Genomic DNA, 17,695 nt, shown 5'->3' on the forward strand with positions numbered 1-17,695 from the left:
AATATCCCTGATGAACGTCAATGCAAAAATCCTTAATAAAATACCGGCAAACCGAATCCAGCAGCACATCAAAAAGCTTATCCACCATGATCAAGTGGGCTTCATCCCTGGGATGCAAGGCTGTTTCAACATATGCAAATCAATAAACGTAATCCAGCATATAAACCACATGATTATCTCAATAGATGCAGAAAAGGCCTTCAACAAAATTCAACAGCCCTTCATGCTAAAAACTCTCAATAAATTAGGCACTGATGGGATGTATCTCAAAATAATAAGAGCTATTTATGACAAACCCACAGCCAATATCATACTGAATGGGCAAAAACTGGAAGCATTCCCTTTGAAAACTGGCACAAGACAGGGATGCCCTCTCTCACCACTCCTATTCAACATAGTGTTAGAAGTTCTGGCCAGGGCAATCAGGCAAGAGAAAGAAATAAAGGATATTCGATTAGGAAAAGAGGAAGTCAAATTGTCCCTGTTTGCAGATGACATGATTGTATATCTAGAAAACCCCATCATCTCAGCCCAAAATCTCCTTAAGCTGTTAAGCAACTTCAGCAAAGTCTCAGGATACAAAATCAATGTGCAAAAACCACAAGCATTCTTATACACCAGTAATAGACAAACAGCCAAATCATGAATGAACTCCCATTCACAATTGCTTCAAAGAGAATAAAATACCTAGGAATCCAACTTACAAGGGATGTGAAGGACCTCTTCAAGGAGAACTACAAACCACTGCTCAATGAAATAAAAGAGGACACAAACAAATGGAAGAACATTCCATGCTCATGGATAGGAAGAATCAATATCATGAAAATGGCCATACTGCCCAAGGTAATTTATAGATTCAATGCCATCCCCATCAAGCTACCAATGACTTTCTTCACGGGATTGGATAAAACTACTTTAAAGTTCATATGGAACCAAAAAAGAGCCCACATTGCCAAGTCAGTCCTAAGCCAAAAGAACAAAGCTGGAGGCATCACACTACCTGACTTCAAACTATACTACAAGTCTACAGTAACCAAAACAGCATGGTACTGGTACCAAAACAGAGATATAGACCAATGGAACAGAGCAGAGCCCTCAGAAATAATGTCACATATCTACAACTATCTGATCTTTGACAAACCTGACAAAAACAAGAAATGCAGAAAGGATTCCCTATTTAATAAATGGTGCTGGGAAAACTGGCTAGCCATATGTAGAAAGCTGAAACTGGTTCCCTTCCTTACACCTTATACAAACGTTAATTCAAGATGGATTAAAGACTTAAAGACTTAAATGTTAGACCGAAAACCATAAAAACCCTAGAAGAAAACCTAGGCAATACCATTCAGGACATAGGCATGGGCAAGGACTTCATGTCTAAAACACCAAAAGCAATGGCAACAAAAGACAAAATTGACAAATGGGATCTAATTAAACTAAAGAGCTTCTGCACAGCAAAGAAACTACCATCAGAGTGAACAGGCAACCTACAGAATGGGAAAAAATTTTTGCAATCTACTCATCTGACAAAGGGCTAATATCCAGAATCTACAATGAACTCAAACAAATTTACAAGAAAAAAACAAACAACCCCATCAAAAAGTGGGTGAAGGATATGAACAGACACTTCTCAAAAGAAGACATTTATGCAGCCAACAGACACAGGAAAAAATGCTCATCATCTCTGGCCATCAGAGAAATGCAAATCAAAACCACAATGAGATACCATCTCACACCAGTTAGAATAGCGATCATTAAAAAGTCAGGAAACAACAGGTGCTGGAGAGGATGTGGAGAAATAGGAACACTTTTACAGTGTTGGTGGGACTGTAAACTAGTTCAAGCATTGTGGAAGTCAGTGTGGCGATTCCTCAGGGATCTAGAACTAGAAATACCATTTGAGCCAGCCATCCCATTACTGGGTATATACCCAAAGGAATATAAATCATGCTGCTATAAAAACACATGCACACGTATGTTTACTGCGGCACTACTCACAATAGCAAAGACTTGGAACCAATCCAAATATCCAACAACGATAGACTGGATTAAGAAAATGTGGCACATATACACCATGGAATACCATGCAGCCATAAGAAAGGATGAGTTCATGTCCTTTGTACGGACATGGATGAAGCTGGAAAGCATCATTCTCAGCAAACTATTGCAAGGACAAAAAACCAAACACCGGGGAACATCACACACCGGGGCCTGTTGTCGGGTTGGGGGAGGGGGAAGTGATAGCATTAGGAGATATACCTAATGTAAATGACGAGTTAATGGGTACAGCACAACAACATGGCACATGTATACATATGTAACAATGTGTATACAATGTAATAATGTGCACGCTGTGCACATGTACCCTAGAACTTAAAGTATAATACAAAATATACATATATATATATATACAATAAAAAAAAAACAGTGGGAGAAAGGGTAAATAAACATGATACATCCACAAGATAACATATTTTTAAAAAAACCAGAAAAACAGTGTTTCTGTCTTCCAATTATAGCTTATTTCCCAAAGCTGACCAAGTTCTGTGATGTAGATGAAGTTACAAAGTCTAGCACATTTTTTAAGTAGCGCAACATGCTTGTACTATTCAATATTCACAAGGATTTTTAATTCTATGAAGTAGATCTATACCTTAGGGACTTTCCTGGGTCATAAAGGAAATTATAGCTGGGGAATGATGTCGCCAGTTTAAAACCCAGGTGTTTTAATTAATTCGCAGGTTAGAAGATAGTATCAACAACAGGAAATGTGGGCAGTTTCTTTGAACTGAGTTCATTTAAACTACATATTTGTAGAGAATCATTCATTTGTGCAAGGAGGTATAATCATCCTTCCAATGGTGTGACTGGGAGCCGGGACACACAGGAGATGAGGTCATCCTTCCCCACCAGGCAGTGGAGTTTTGTTGTTGTGCCCCAAGAATCACAAACAATAGAAAACAAATTTATGTTTCAAAGTTCCCCTCACTATACATTACCTGAGAGTCCGGTTTGACAATAACATATCATAGAAATAAGAAAAAGTTCAAAAACCAAGCACTTAACCTCCCCCAGCAATCTTAAATCAGTCTAAATCAGCAGTCTAAAACAGACTGATTTAGGGTGTTGGTTGCTCAGATGGAGTAGGACATAAGACCCATGGGTTAATTGGTACCCTGTCGCCTCATGGAAAAGGTTGTTTGGATCTGTCTACCTGAATAAAGTAACCGCAGAAAGAAAATAAATAAATGAGACATAGTGTTAGTATCAGCTATAGTGAGCAGCATCAAAAATATCTATTGTAAGTAATTGTTAAAAAAAATTGTAACTTTTATTTTAGGTTCAGGGGTACACACGTAGGTTCGTTATATAGGTAAACTCATGACTCAGGGGTTTGCTGTATAAACTAATTTATCATCTGGTTACTAAGCATAGTACCCAGCAGGGTTTTTTTTTGTTTTGTTGTTTGTTTTATCTAAACCTCTCCCTCCTCCCACCTCCCACCCTCCAGGAGGACCCAGTGTCTGTTATTCCCCTCTTTCTGTTCATGTGTTCTCATCATTTAGCTTCCACTTGTAAGTGAGAACATGTGGTATTTGGTTTTCTGTTCCTGCATTAGTTTACTATTCTTATTCTTTTTTATGGCTGCATAGTATTCCATGGTATATATGCACCACATTTTCTTTATTCAGTCTACTGTTGTAGGGCATTTAGGTTAATTCCATGTTTATGCTACTGTAAATAGTGCTGCAGTGAATATATGCATGCATGTGTCTTTATGGTAGAATCATTTCTATTGTTTTGGATATATATGCAGTAGTGGGATTGCTGGGTCAAATGGTAGTTCTGGTTTTAGTTCTTTGAGGAATCACCACACTGCTTTCCACAATGGTTGAACTAATTTACACTCCCATTAGCAGTGAATAAGCATTCCCTTTTCTCTGCAACCTCACCAGCATCTGTTATTTTTTGACTTTTTTAACAATAGCCATTCTGACTGCTGTGAGATGGTATCTCACTGCGGTTTTTATTTGCATTTCTGTAATGATTAGTGATATTGAGCATTTTTCATATGTTTGTTGGCCACATGTATGTCTTCTTTTGAAGAGTGTCTGTTTGTGTCCTTTGCCCATTTTTTAATGGGGTTGTTTGGTTTTTGCTTCTACGTTTAAGTTCCTTGTAGATTCTGGATATTAGACCTTCATCAGATGTATATTTTACAAATATCTTCTCCCATTCTGTAGGTTGCCTTTTTTACTCTGTTGAAAGTTACTCTTGCTGTGCAGAAGCACTTTAGTTTAATTTGTCAATTTTTTCTTTTGTTGCAATTGCTTTTGGCATTTTCATCATGAAATCTTTGCCAATTTCTATGTCCAAAATTGTATTTCCTAGGTTATCTTCCAGGTTTTTATAGTCTTAGGTTTTACATTTAGGTCTTTAATCCATCTTGAGTTGATTTTTGTACACTGTGAAAGGATGAGGTCCAGCTTCAATCTTCTGCATATGGCCAGCCAGTTATCCCAGCACCATTTACTGAATAGAGAGTCCTTTCCCCATGCTTGTTTTCGTCAGTTTTGTCAAAGATCAGATTGTTGTAGGTGTGTGGCTTTATTTCTGGGCTCTCACAGAATGAGAAAAAACTATTTAAAAATTCATATGGAACCAAAAAAGCGCCCAAACAGCCAAGGCAATCCTAAGCAAAAAGAACCAAGCTGGGGGAATCACACTGCCCAACTTCAAACTGTACTGCAAGGCTACTGTAACCAAAACAGCATGGTACTGAAACAAAAACAGACATGTAGACCAATGTAAGTACTTTTTAAAGCTTATCATTTGCCTTATAATTTAGTTATTATACTTATATTTATTTATATATTGTATATTATTTATTATATGGTATATTAATATGTACATATATTTATATTTACAATTATTTTTTAACTTACGGAAGTTTTATTTATTCAGACACATAGACCCATCTCCTTTAGGGTTTCCATCTTCGATATTGTTTAGACAGACAGTCACCAAATAAAAAGCCACCTTCCATAAAGTGCTTGTAGCCATGGTCTCTCTTCCTGGAGAAAGTCCATCTTTAAGGTGAGTAGATCTCACCCTAGGCTTCTGGGTTGACATTATCTGGGGCAGTGGGGACTACATTAAAACCTCACTTATTTTATTGGCCAAGATAGGTATACATTCTCCTTTAATTTGGTTGCCTTTGGCAGACATGTCTTGTGCTTGGCCCTGGGCCCTCCCAGCCCCATTATTATTGTTATTATTATTATTTCACTTATTTATTTTTTTGAGACGGAGTCTCGCTCTGTCGCCCAGGCTGGCGTGCAGTGGCGCGATCTCGGCTCACTGCAAGCTCCGCCTTCCGGGTTCACGCTATTCTCCTGCCTCAGCCTCCCGAGTAGCTGGGACTACAGGCGCCCGCCACCATGCCTGGCTAATTTTTTTTGCATTTTTAGTAGAGACGGGGTTTCACCGTGTTAGCCAGGATGGTCTCGATCTCCTGACCTCGTGATCCACCTGCCTCGGCCTCCCAAAGTGCTGGGATTACAGGCGTGAGCCACCGCGCCCGGCCCCCAGCCCCATTATTTTTGCACCTGGTCACTTCCCACCGAAGTTACCCACCTGGCCCTTGCAGGCATGTGCATAGGAAGCCTGGCTGCACAGGACCTCCTGACCAGAGAAGAAACAGAACTCAATCAGAAAAATCCGAGGGAAGTACTCTGACCCAGCTTAGGTAGCTATGGCTAGAAGGTTGGGGTCTGTTTCTAGAAGAAAGGGGAGAGAGAGGAAAAGGAGTGAGGCAAAGGAGAGCTATCGTATTGCTCCTGTAATACCATAGGATCAGTATTGCTCCTGCTGCTGGACTCTTCAAGTATGTCATGAGTTCAGCTCTGTAAGAGAGGACCTAATTGAGTGGGCTAGCCACTATTATTCCAGAGAGGTAGAGACAGGTATAACTACATAAGCTATTGACCAGCTAAAGAATGAATATTCTTAGGTCCAATGCCCTCCATCAGTCTAATCCTCAGAAGTCAACAGGGCCAGGGCCTTGGAATACAGGCATGATGGCCTACACATGAGGAAGTGCTCAGAAGGGGCTGTGGGTATGGTAAGCATCCTTTGGCTTTGTCTGAGTGAGCATTATAACTGGCACGCACCTGCTTAACAGGTCCAATATGTCACTTACAAACTACCAAGAACTATACTAATCATACTGTTTTACTTAATTGTCTTAATAGCTTTTGAGCTGAGGCTCGTTGTTCTCATTTTCTAAGACACATGAGAGCAAATATATATATTAAACTATTAGGACAAGACTTTAGAATCTGGCTGGTATTGTAAGATCACAATAAGTATTGTTATCAACTCAATTCAGTGAGACAGAGTCATCTTAACTTTCCAGCAATGCACAATATTTTAACACTCAACCAACCCTAAACAAGGTCATGGCTAACAGCAGCACAAACACCCAGCAGATTCAGTACCAAAAGCAACATTGTGAGATTAAGTATCAAAGAGTTCCTAAGGGTGTCCTCTTAGTCCGTTCAGGCTGCTATAACAAAATGCCATAAACTAGGTGGCTTACAAACAACAGGAATTCATTTCTCACAGTTCTGGAAGCTGAGAAGTCCAAGATCGAGGTGCTACCAGATTCAGTGAAGGTCAATTTGTCACTGTGTCCTCAAATGATGGAAAGGAAGAACTCTGGTCTCTTCAGCCCCTTATAATATAAAGGTCCATCCTCATGACCTAATCATGTTCAAAAGGCCCCACCTCCTAATACCATCACCTGGGGGGTTAGGATTTCAACATATGAATTTTTGTGAGGGAGACACAAACATTTAGACCATAACAGATTTTATGTTTAAAAATTCAAAACTTTGCAGAAGGAAGTATGGATTTTATTTTGAGGTAGTAGATCACCTTCATTAAGTAAAAATCTTTGTAAAATAAGTAATTCACTACCAAGTCCCCTACGTTTGTCTCATCAGTAAGAATGAGAATAATCAGTTATCGCCTCCCATAAACCCATTGTCTCATAAACCCTACAGCTTGGCCAGCCCCATAATTTAGCAAACTAAGGAGTCCATTTAATTTTGATAGTGTTATGGTTCATAACTAGTTCTAAAACTAGAAGACTGGAGAAAGACACATGACTAGAAGGAAGTTCCATGAAGCTACTAAATATGGCAGAAATTGGTTATACCCTAAGGAGAACACAGAAACGCAGTAGCCAAAAAGCTCCTGTCTCTGAAAACATCTCATAAGCTTTTAGAAAAGCGGAGCCAGGAAGATTCATAGACAGTCTGAATTTCTTTTCTTTTTTTAAGAGACAGGGTCTCACTCTGTCACCGAGACTGGAGTGCAGTGGTGTGATCATGGCTCACTGCAGCCTCAAACTCCTAGGCTCAAATGACTTTCCCGCTTCAGCCTCTGGAGTAGCTGGGGCTATACGAGTGTACCACCATGGCTGGCTATTTTTAATTTTTTTTTTTTTCGTAGAGATGTGTGTCTCACTGTGTTGCCCAGGCTAGTCTCGAACTCTTGGGCTCAAGTGATTCTCCTGCCTCAGTCTCCCAAATCCCTGGGATTACAGGCATGAGCCACCATGCCTGACCACAGTCTGAATCTCATAGAGGAAATATTTCTATCCAGAATAGGGCTTCTGGGACCTCTAACAACTTATGCAGCAAAATGTAGCCTCTCTAGACTGCAAGCCCACCCACACTAGTCAAAAAGTTAGCATCTGTCAGTTCTCTGCTGTCCATTCTGGGGAAGAATTATGCCACAGCAAATTCTTTTTTTAATGTGTTCACCTTTTACATTATGAAAATGGTTCAAGTTAATGTAAGAAAATTTAGAAAATAATAGTAGAGAGAAGAATAAAAGAAATCACCTATAGTCCCACTATCCAGATAACCACTTTTTTTTTTTTTTTTTTTTTTTTTTTAGAGAAGGAATTTCACCATGTTGCTGAGGCTGGTCTTGAACTCCTGAGCTCAGGCAATGTGCCTGCCTCAGCCTCTCAAAGTTCTAGGATTACAGGCGTGAGCCACTGCGCCTGGCCTCCACTACCCAGATAACTACTATTAAACTTTTTAATACAGGTTAAACATCCAAAATTCAAAAACCCAAAATGCAAATGCTCCAAAATCTGAAACTTTTGAAGCACTGATGTGACACTCAAAGGAAATTCTCATTCTGAGTTTTTTGGATTTTGGATTTTTCAGTGATGCTCAGCGGGTAAGTATAATGCAAATATTCCAAAATTTAAAAAAGAAAAAATCCAAACTCCAAAACAGTTCTGACCCAAGCATTTGGATAAGGATATTCAGTCTGTAATAGGGTCCTTTCTGATCTTTCTTCCACGTATATAAAGTTTTGGTTTATTGGTTTTGTTTGTTTTATACATTGCAGTAGCTAGCCAAAATATTCACTTAGCATGCTTCTTTATTTTTTCACTTAAAATCATAATACACGTGTCCCCCTGTGTGGTTATGTAAGTTTCCTAAACATTGTCTTGAATGGCTGCATAAATTCCTAATCCTGCATCAGCTCCTCCCTGCAACCCCAGCCTTCCCAGTCTAGCTCCACCCAGAGTCAGCTGGTATGTGCTTAGAAAAGGCAAGCTCATTTTATCATAAAACAGCCCTGTCTGGTAAGGAAAATCTGCTGCCCCCAAACTCCTAATGCATTTCATTACCTTTGAATTATCAGTTTGGAATTATTCACATCACTGCCCTTAATTATCCACCTCACTGCCTTCCTCATTAGCATGGAGGGTGGATCCCTGGCTGGGCTGTATTCTCTTCAGAGCTTCAGTCACTTCTGATTAGTGAGTTGCTTAGAAAATGGCCTTAGCTCCAGCAGGCCACTGCCAGTTAGTGTCCTGCACCGGCAAAGTGTTTCATTTATATTCTGTCTCTGGGTCAGCGAGGATGCGATGGGTTAGTGGGGTGGGGGATGGGGGCAGTAAGGGACGGCCAGGCCTAGGGCTGCTCCCGCCCTTACCTTCCACCTCTCCTCCTTCTACTCTGTTCTCCTTCCCTCTCCTCCCTGCCCCCAGAGCTAGTTCCTGCTTATGCGTTCTCTCTCTCTCTCTCTCTCTCTCTCCCAATCTCTGTCCTCTCTCTCTCTCCAGCTTTCCCCTCAGCAGAAGAAAATAGTTGGGCTCTGGAAGCTTAGAGTGTGAGACAAAAGCAACCTACAATCCTATAATACTTGTCATTCCTCCACCTCCCTGGCCCTCCTGCCACTCAAGATGGCCCTGAACAAAAGGCCCCAATCTGACCCCCAAGACAGGCCAAAGCGGATTCAAAGCAGAGATTTGAATCCATTTAAGCTAAGCAAACCCAATGACCACAAACTGGCCACACTCAATTTACTAACCTCTAAGTCAAGCAGAAACCTGAGTTTTCTTTTCCTTCTTTTTTTTAATAGGAGTCAAGTAAACTGGTTTCTCAGATGTATAGACAGTATTTCTAAAGGCTTGAAGCAGGACATAAACACAGCCTCCAAAGTAAAACGCAACCATAACAACACTCTGCTATCATTCAGCATGAGTTCCTGTCAAAAGCACTTCATTTAGAAATGATACACCTTTGCAAACTCTCTACCACTTAAAAGGAATCCCTGGTAGATAGACATGTTTTATTTTCTTAAACATTAGCCTGTAAATGCTATTGCTGAGTGTTGCTTTCTAAAAGGCTGGCAATCTCATAACCGATTGGTTTGGTTCCCATCTATTGCTCAAAAATATGTACGTGAAATATCCTGTCCCAGGACCAGGGCTTGTTGCTCACCAGCTGGGACAGTCAGAGGCTGTTTGCTCCCCAGTCCCAAGGCGAACAGAGGCTCCTTGTCTGGAAGGAGCCAGCAGGAAGTGCCTGCTGCTCTAGTGTAAACGTGGACGTTCACTTAAGAAGTCAGGCTGTCTAGAGGATGAACGCTGATGAGACAGGATGGAATAATTAGGACAGAGAGCTGTGACAGTGACAAATAGGAAAGTTTGGGTCATATCTGAGCTGTAGGCTGCTTCTGGGGCCACATTTGTCTAAAACTTCAGCAGGATTGTTTTGGGGGAATTTAAAGAAGTGACTGATTTGTACAATAGCATATTTGATCTTCAGGAAAAATGTCCTCAACTTTTCTGAGTCACCCCCTACTAATAGTAACTACTGAAAAACTGCTCCGTGGTCATTTCATAGACTAGCTTCCATTGATCCCACCAGCCAATGCACTTTTCCAATTGTCTCATTTATATATTTACATACTTGCTTATTCATTTTTGTAATGAGATATTAAGTATGAACTACATGCTAGGCATCTTAAGTGGGAAATAACTTGGGAAGATGCCCACTGGTCCTGGCAGAGCCTTGGCATTCTCTTATCCTCTCTCTCTCTCTGCCTTTGTCTCTCTCACACATGCACACACACACACACACACACACACACTATATGTTCTATCACTTTATCAAGCACTTACTAGGTAGCATGCATGCTGCCAAGTACTTTATATACATTATCCTTTTATATACATTATCTTTTTTAATCCTCATGGCAACAATATGCAGTAGAAATTGTTTTCCTAATTTTCCCGTTGAGAAAATTCAAGTTCCGAGAGGTTACATAGTTTACCCAAGATTACACAACTCACAGGTGGCAAAGTTAGGATGCAAAACAAAGTCTGACTGATTCCAAAGTCTGTGCTTTTTGATCCACTGCATGATAATGGCCTCTCTGTGCTCAGCAAACACGGGGTTGACCCCAGCAGCCAAAGATCTGGCTTCCAGTAATCTCCCACATGCTCACAAGGTGCGCCTTGAAAAAGTGGACACCGGAGACAGTGGGAAAGGCCAAAGGTGTTGATACAAAACTTCTTCAGAAAAATCATATTTTCATGCCAGATCCTAGGAAGTTCAAACTGGAGGGGACCTTGAAATTTCTCTATCCTGAACAACCTCAGATTCACCAACAGAAGAATGGGCTATGTCAAATGGTGTATTCATTTAATGGAACATTATGCAGAACAAACCAGAGCCACATGCATCAACATGAATTAACCTCAAAAACATGATAGGAAATTTTTAAAAGGTAAATTGAAGAACAATGTGAATAGTCATAACACTCATTTCAAGTGTAAAAACCAGTAAAATGATGCTATACATTGTTTGTAAACAGGTATAGATATAACATAAAATATACATGGGAATGATAAGCTCCAGAAATGATTAACAGATAATGATTATTTCCAGGGGTGAAGGAAAGAGAATAAAGTTAGGGAGGGGGTTCAGAAGAGGCTTCAAAATTATCTTCAAACATATAAAGAAGCAATCATGGAAAAGTAATAGGATATATTAGAGTGAGTGGTAGATACAAATAGAATTGTTATATTATTCACTATGATTTTTTCAGCTGGAAATATTTCATAATTTTTAAACTAGTTTTACAAGAAAAGAAACAGAGGTCCAGAGAGGTAAACTACTGGTCCAAGGTCACACAGCTAATGTTGGAGGTAGCATTAAAACACAGGCCTCCCATGTTCTCCGTGGCTTCTGCTCTGCTTTTCAGTACTTAGTGCACTCCCTGGGGTTCCTGATCAAGCTCCACAATTTAAGAATTGTGAAGCCACTGCGTGTCAAATGGACTGGCCTGCTCTCTTCTCCATGATTCATGTTTCTGGGCTCCCAGTTCTCAGTCCCCATGACCTAAGAACTACAGACATTTTAATACCTGGCGACCTTGAAACAGGAAGTTCAGAGAACCAAAAAGCCACTAGCCAAATGGGTAGAAGGATCATGAACCACAATTCTAACAGTTTGGTTAGCTGCTTCCCTAGATATTATAAACATCATTAGACATTTCCAACTGGAATACAGGAGAGGAGGAGAGAGGACAAACAGTTCCCAGAGACAGGACAGCTGATAGGGACAAAGAGAAAGAAAAAATTCAAATAACAAATAAAAGCCTTATAGTCCTGGCTGTTCAGAAGTGGCAATCAATTCATTAAAAATAACTTAAATTTAAAATGTTTGGGGGCTGTGGATCTCAAACCTGGGTGTGCAGGAGAATCACCTGAGATGCTTTTTCCAAAAACATTCCTGTCTGAGTCCCATTCTACCAAATTTCACTCAATTGTGGTGAGACTGAGCTGAAGGAAAGTTCCAGCAATGTATACTCTTTTTTATTCATTTATTTGACAAATAAGTTAACTGTAATGACTCCAAGTTATCTTGATCAACAGCATTATTAGACATTAAGAATGACCAATTTAAGATTTGCAAATGATACGCAAAATGGATTGGCCAGCCCTCTTATGCACAACCCATGAGTCTCAGCTTCTGGTTTTCAATCCTCTTGGCATAAAATCTACATACATTTCAAAGTCTGAAGTCCTGAAATGGAAGTTAACAGGCATGAAGTTTCACTAGCCAAATAGCAAAAATCAAAAGCTATAGAACTTCTAAAACTATGAATGTGGACTATGAATTTCATAAACTTTTTCCTGAGCCTATTAAGTTAAAAAGCATAATAATAATAATAATTGTTATTATAATCAAAGTTGCCATTTGTTGAGCACCTCCTCTGTGTGCTAGTACCAAATACTGTGCTAAACAGATAAGATTACACCCATGTTACAGGAGAGAAAGCTGAGGTCATCTAACTTGCACCAAAACACTTACTTAATAATGCTGGAGTTAGAATTTTAGCTGTGCCTTTCTGATACACAAATCTATATTTTGCCTGTTACATAGCAGCAATGCTCATTCATCACACCTAAACAATTACACACACACACACACACACACACACACAGAGAGAGAGAGAGAGACAGAGACTGCTATCTTTCTTCTTGATCATCTTTTCCAGGTCAATTTCACTGAATTTTTAAAATCCCAGAAAACAAGAGGTTCATTAAAGCTAGAAGAATAATACAAGGACACTTATCTTACTTTAAAAGGAAAAAAAAGTTCCTGAAAAAACTGTAAAATCAATTTCTGCAAAACAAGTTAAATTTTTCCATTTGTGATTCCAGAGATGTATGCTTACGAAATGTTTTGACCTCAAGAAAAACTATGTAGTTTAAAACTGAAACATCCTTCGTCTCTGATAGGGAGTGAGAAGCTTGCCCCCTGTCATCGAGAGACCATGCTCAGCCTGCCAAAATCTGAAGCATTCTTAACATCCTATGTCCCACCCAACCCACCCCAACTCCGCCCAGATCTGAAGGGGTCCTGGCACCTAAATCCATTTCTTCAACCAAGGTGATTACCTGTAGCCCTTGCTGGTTTACTCTAAGGAATAAAACAGCAGATCTGTCAAAGATGGAGGATATTTATGATGTTTCCAGTCCTTCAGGGTGTTGGAGTCACACTCTAGCCCAGACCCCTTTCTTGCTGGAGTGGTATCTTTGTGCAGTTCTAGCACTCACAGATCAATCCAGCATCCGGTTGACTGACAGAAAGTCAACTGCATGGATGTTCTAATACAAATCACTTTCAGGACCTCAGGGGTTCTGAAGTCAGGGACTCTTCTCCCTGAGAAGAAAAGCAAATGAATCAGACTTTTCTCCTTATGTTCAAATCCTTTAAAGTCAGCCTTGTACAGTGGGACTTTCTCTACCAAATAAAACATGAAATCTATAGACATGCTTTTGGGTTTTTAACATAAACTATTAAGAAACAATTCCAAGGCTGGGCGCAGTGGCTCATGCCTGTAATCCCAACACTTTGGGAGGCCGAGGCGGGCAGATCACGAGGTCAGGAGTTCGAGACCAGCCTGGCCAACGTGGTGAAACCCCATCTCTACTAAAAAATACAAAAATTAGCCGGGCGTGTTGGCGCATGCCTGTAGTCCCAAGCTGGGCAACAGAGCAAGACTCCATCTCAAAAAAAAAAAAAAAAAAAAAAAAAAAAGGAAGAAAAAGAAACACATCCTTACACAAATAAAGGACACTTGCTTACACAAATAAAGGATCCTAATTAGGTACTCTTATGTCATCTGAATAAAGTCGTCCTCTGATAAACAAAATTTTGAGTCTTCATTAAGTTGTAAAGTTGTATTAAAAGAAAATGTTCCCTGTACTCCTCCATTGACCTTCCCTCAGCCCTGGAAGCACGCTGTGTCTGTCCAATCATAAGTATAGATGATAAATAAAATGCGACAGGGACCATAGAGATCTAGAAAATGATAGGTATTTAATAAGTGCTTTGTGTGTGATTGATTGATTATTTGAATTCCACATTCTGCCTTCTTTGATTCCGCCTCTATGTTGGGTTTTTATGGCATTTACATCTCCCACGACTGTGCACATCCCCAAGACACCCACTGTCCCTATCTCCTCGGTTATTGTGACTTGTCTAGATGCGATTTGGAGGGTTTTTTGTTTTTGTTTTTGAGACGGAGTCTCACTCTGTCGCCCAGGCTGGAGTGCAGTGGCACAATCTCAGCTCACTGCAGCCTCTGCCTCCCAGGTTCAAGCAATTCTTCTGCCTCAGCCTCCTAAGTAGCTGGGACCACAGGCGCATGCCACCATGCCCAGCTAATTTTTGTATTTTTAGTAGAGACAGGGTTTCACCATGTTGGCCAGGCTGGTCTCGAACTCCTGACCTCAAGTGATTTGCCCACCTCGGCCTCCCACTAAATGCAGTTTGGTGAACCTGTTCATTTCTGAACCAGATAATGAAGGAGTTAAAGACCAAAAAAAGCATTAAAAAAAAAAAAATAACAAAAGCAACAATAACAAAAGTCTCCAGGAATAAGCAAGACTTCAACAAAACAGTCCACTAACACTTGAAAGAGACAAGCAGGGTCTAACTCCACTCCCTCCCACCCCAGAATCACTGCAGCTTACAGTAGTCATTCAAAAGGACCACATGATCACTAACATTGAACTGCAATGGTCTCTGGCTTTGTATACCCACCTCCTGTGGATATAACAGCATCCTCTTTGAACCAGCAAGGTACCAGTGTGGGTTTACTTCTGAGGCATACCCCTGGAAAAGTGCCTCCAGTTCAGCCCTTGTGGTGGCCAGAGGGGAGAATCATTGCCTCCTCCACACTAAAGCCTGGTGAAGCCTCAGAAAAATGTGGAAACAGTTGCCAGATACCTGGAGCCGCGTGGTGACTGACAGCTAGGGAATTGCCAGGCTTTCATGGAAAGAGCCCCTTTGTTTTCATCAGCACGATTGGAATTCTAACCTAGTGCAGACCTAGCCCCACAGACTCAGGATTTTAGTTAGAGGAGTAGAACCCAACCTGGTTCCTCCCCACTGGAATGTGTTTTGTAATCCGAGTGATTTGAGCACATGCACCCATTTTAAATTTTTCTGATGTTATTAAACAGAAAACTGAAAGATAATGTATATTTTTTAATTTTCGGGAAAATGTGGAATAATAGAATAGAGCAGGGGTTGGCAAACTGTGGCCTGAGGTCAAAATCTGGCCTATGATGTGTTTTTATATGACCCATAAGCTATAAATGGTTTTCACATTTTTAAATAGTGGGGGAAAAAGTCAAAAAAAGAATAATATTTCACAATATGTGAAATTATATAATATTCAAATTTGTATTAATAAATAAAATTGTATTGGAACACAATGCCCACTCACTATGTGTGATCTAACTACTTTTGCATTGCAATGGCAGAGCGGAATTGTTGCAACAGTCATCGTGTGAACCACAAAGCACAAAATACTTGGCCATTTACAGAAAACGTTTGCTGACCTCTGGAATAAAGAAAGGAAAAAAAATAATAAAACCCAAAGTTTGACTTTCCCAAAGCAACATTATTTTCTACCTTTTTCCAGTTTGATTTCTACTGACAGAGAAGGCCTTGCATTATTTTAATTTGTGTTTTTTAAAAATAATATATTTCTCTTAAAAAGAATATAACCTAATCACTGTAGAAATGGAAAGTAGCATAAAAGAATAAAGAATGTAAGCATTGCCAATAATTAATCTCAACATGCAGAGAAACAAATGCTCACATTCTAGTATGTATCCTTTTAATCTTTTTATATGTATTTTTCCCAGCTTTTATAACATTTGGCTCATAATATTTTGTATTCTGCTTTTACTTAAATTTAAATTATGAGCATTTCTTGCAAACTTTTTGATATTAAAATCAATTAAAGTAAAATGTTTCTCCCCATTCCTTGAATGATGCTGCTTTACTATTATTATTATTTTACCACATCATATGGTCTTCTTTTTTTCAGAATTACCAGGAAAATAGTTAAAGCTAATTTCTGTGAGCTTAGAAATTTTTCAAGTTACCAGAACCTTTATGTTCTGCTCTGTACTTCTTTAAAGAATTATGACATTTTTTTTAAAGAAGCAAACCATTAAAAATACCTAGTGCCATAGTTCTCTAGGCTTTTGTTTTTTTCAATCTAACAGGAGAATGAGAAGCTTTCCAATTGGAGCTTTATTGGTTTCTATGTTATTAAGTATAATATTTCTTCATGTCTTGTTATTAAGTATATTTCTGCATGTCTATAATATCTTCCCTGTATCTATGAAGAAATACTAATATGAAACATAATCACACTTGCAAAAATAGGCCAATTTCTTCTGCGAGATCAATTGTTGAAAAGCATTACTAATTACTAGAGGGGTCATTTTATTCTATTATCAAAGGGCATATATTGGAAATAAAAACTGTTTTGAAACCCCACCTAGCAACAGGCTATGGTAACCCATAACTATTATATTTAACCCAATTTATTTCCTTAGGTTTCAGTGGCAAAGATTCAACATAAAAAGATTAAAGGATTTGAGTGGTTGGCAGGGGAACCTATGCTTCCTTGTGCTAACTTTTCTTGCTATCACAAAAGGAGACTCCCAAAGCTGTTGTTGTTGGAAACAAGCTACATTGAAAACTAATGCCTTCAGTTCCACACATGGCTTTTGTTCTATGCAGAAACTGGAGTTGTCTTTGTTTTACATTACAACTTCTACTCTCCAGATGGAATTGAGGGACATTGAATCAATTTGAAAAACCAAAGTTTTTACTGTAAGTGATGCATGTCAAGGCACAGGACCTCACTGTGGATAACCAGAGTGTGGAGTTGAATTCATTTTGGTTCCCTTAACTGTGCAGAGGGCAACAATTAAGTTTATTGTAGTAAGGACAAACTAGTGATTAGCTGTGATCTGTAAATCTTAGTTCACTGAAACCCTAAAACCTTTAGGCTGTTTATTGCAATCACAGTGGTTTCCATCATCCGAAGAAAGAAGGGAAGCAAAGAAAAATGGGGAGAAGGAAGGAAGGGAGGGAGGGAAGGAGGGAGGGAAGAAGGGAGGGAGGAAGGGAGGAAGGGAGAGAGGTATATATGTTGGTATATAAGAGCTTTTATTAGCATCTTTCTGTGTTAATAATGGAACCCTTGCAGCTGAGGAATTCTTTGATGATTTACAGCCAAGAAGAAGAGTATCAAACTCCTGTTGATTTAAAATATATGCCTGTTTTCAACTACCATGGGCTCTCTCTTTTTGCTGCCAGATATAGTGATGAAGTTACAGAGATAATTCTTTCCATGAGGAGGAATCAGGGCAAGAAAACACATCTTGAAATGCAGTAAGAATCACCCCAGAACTCTGAGGTTGAACTGTGCTACATGTCAGTTTGCTCATCCACAAAGCAGGCAGATAATGCCACTCTGAGAAGGTGGGAGA

The sequence above is a fragment of the Pan troglodytes genome, chromosome 3 (assembly GCF_028858775.2).
Source record: "Pan troglodytes isolate AG18354 chromosome 3, NHGRI_mPanTro3-v2.0_pri, whole genome shotgun sequence".
NCBI lineage: Eukaryota > Metazoa > Chordata > Mammalia > Primates > Hominidae > Pan > Pan troglodytes.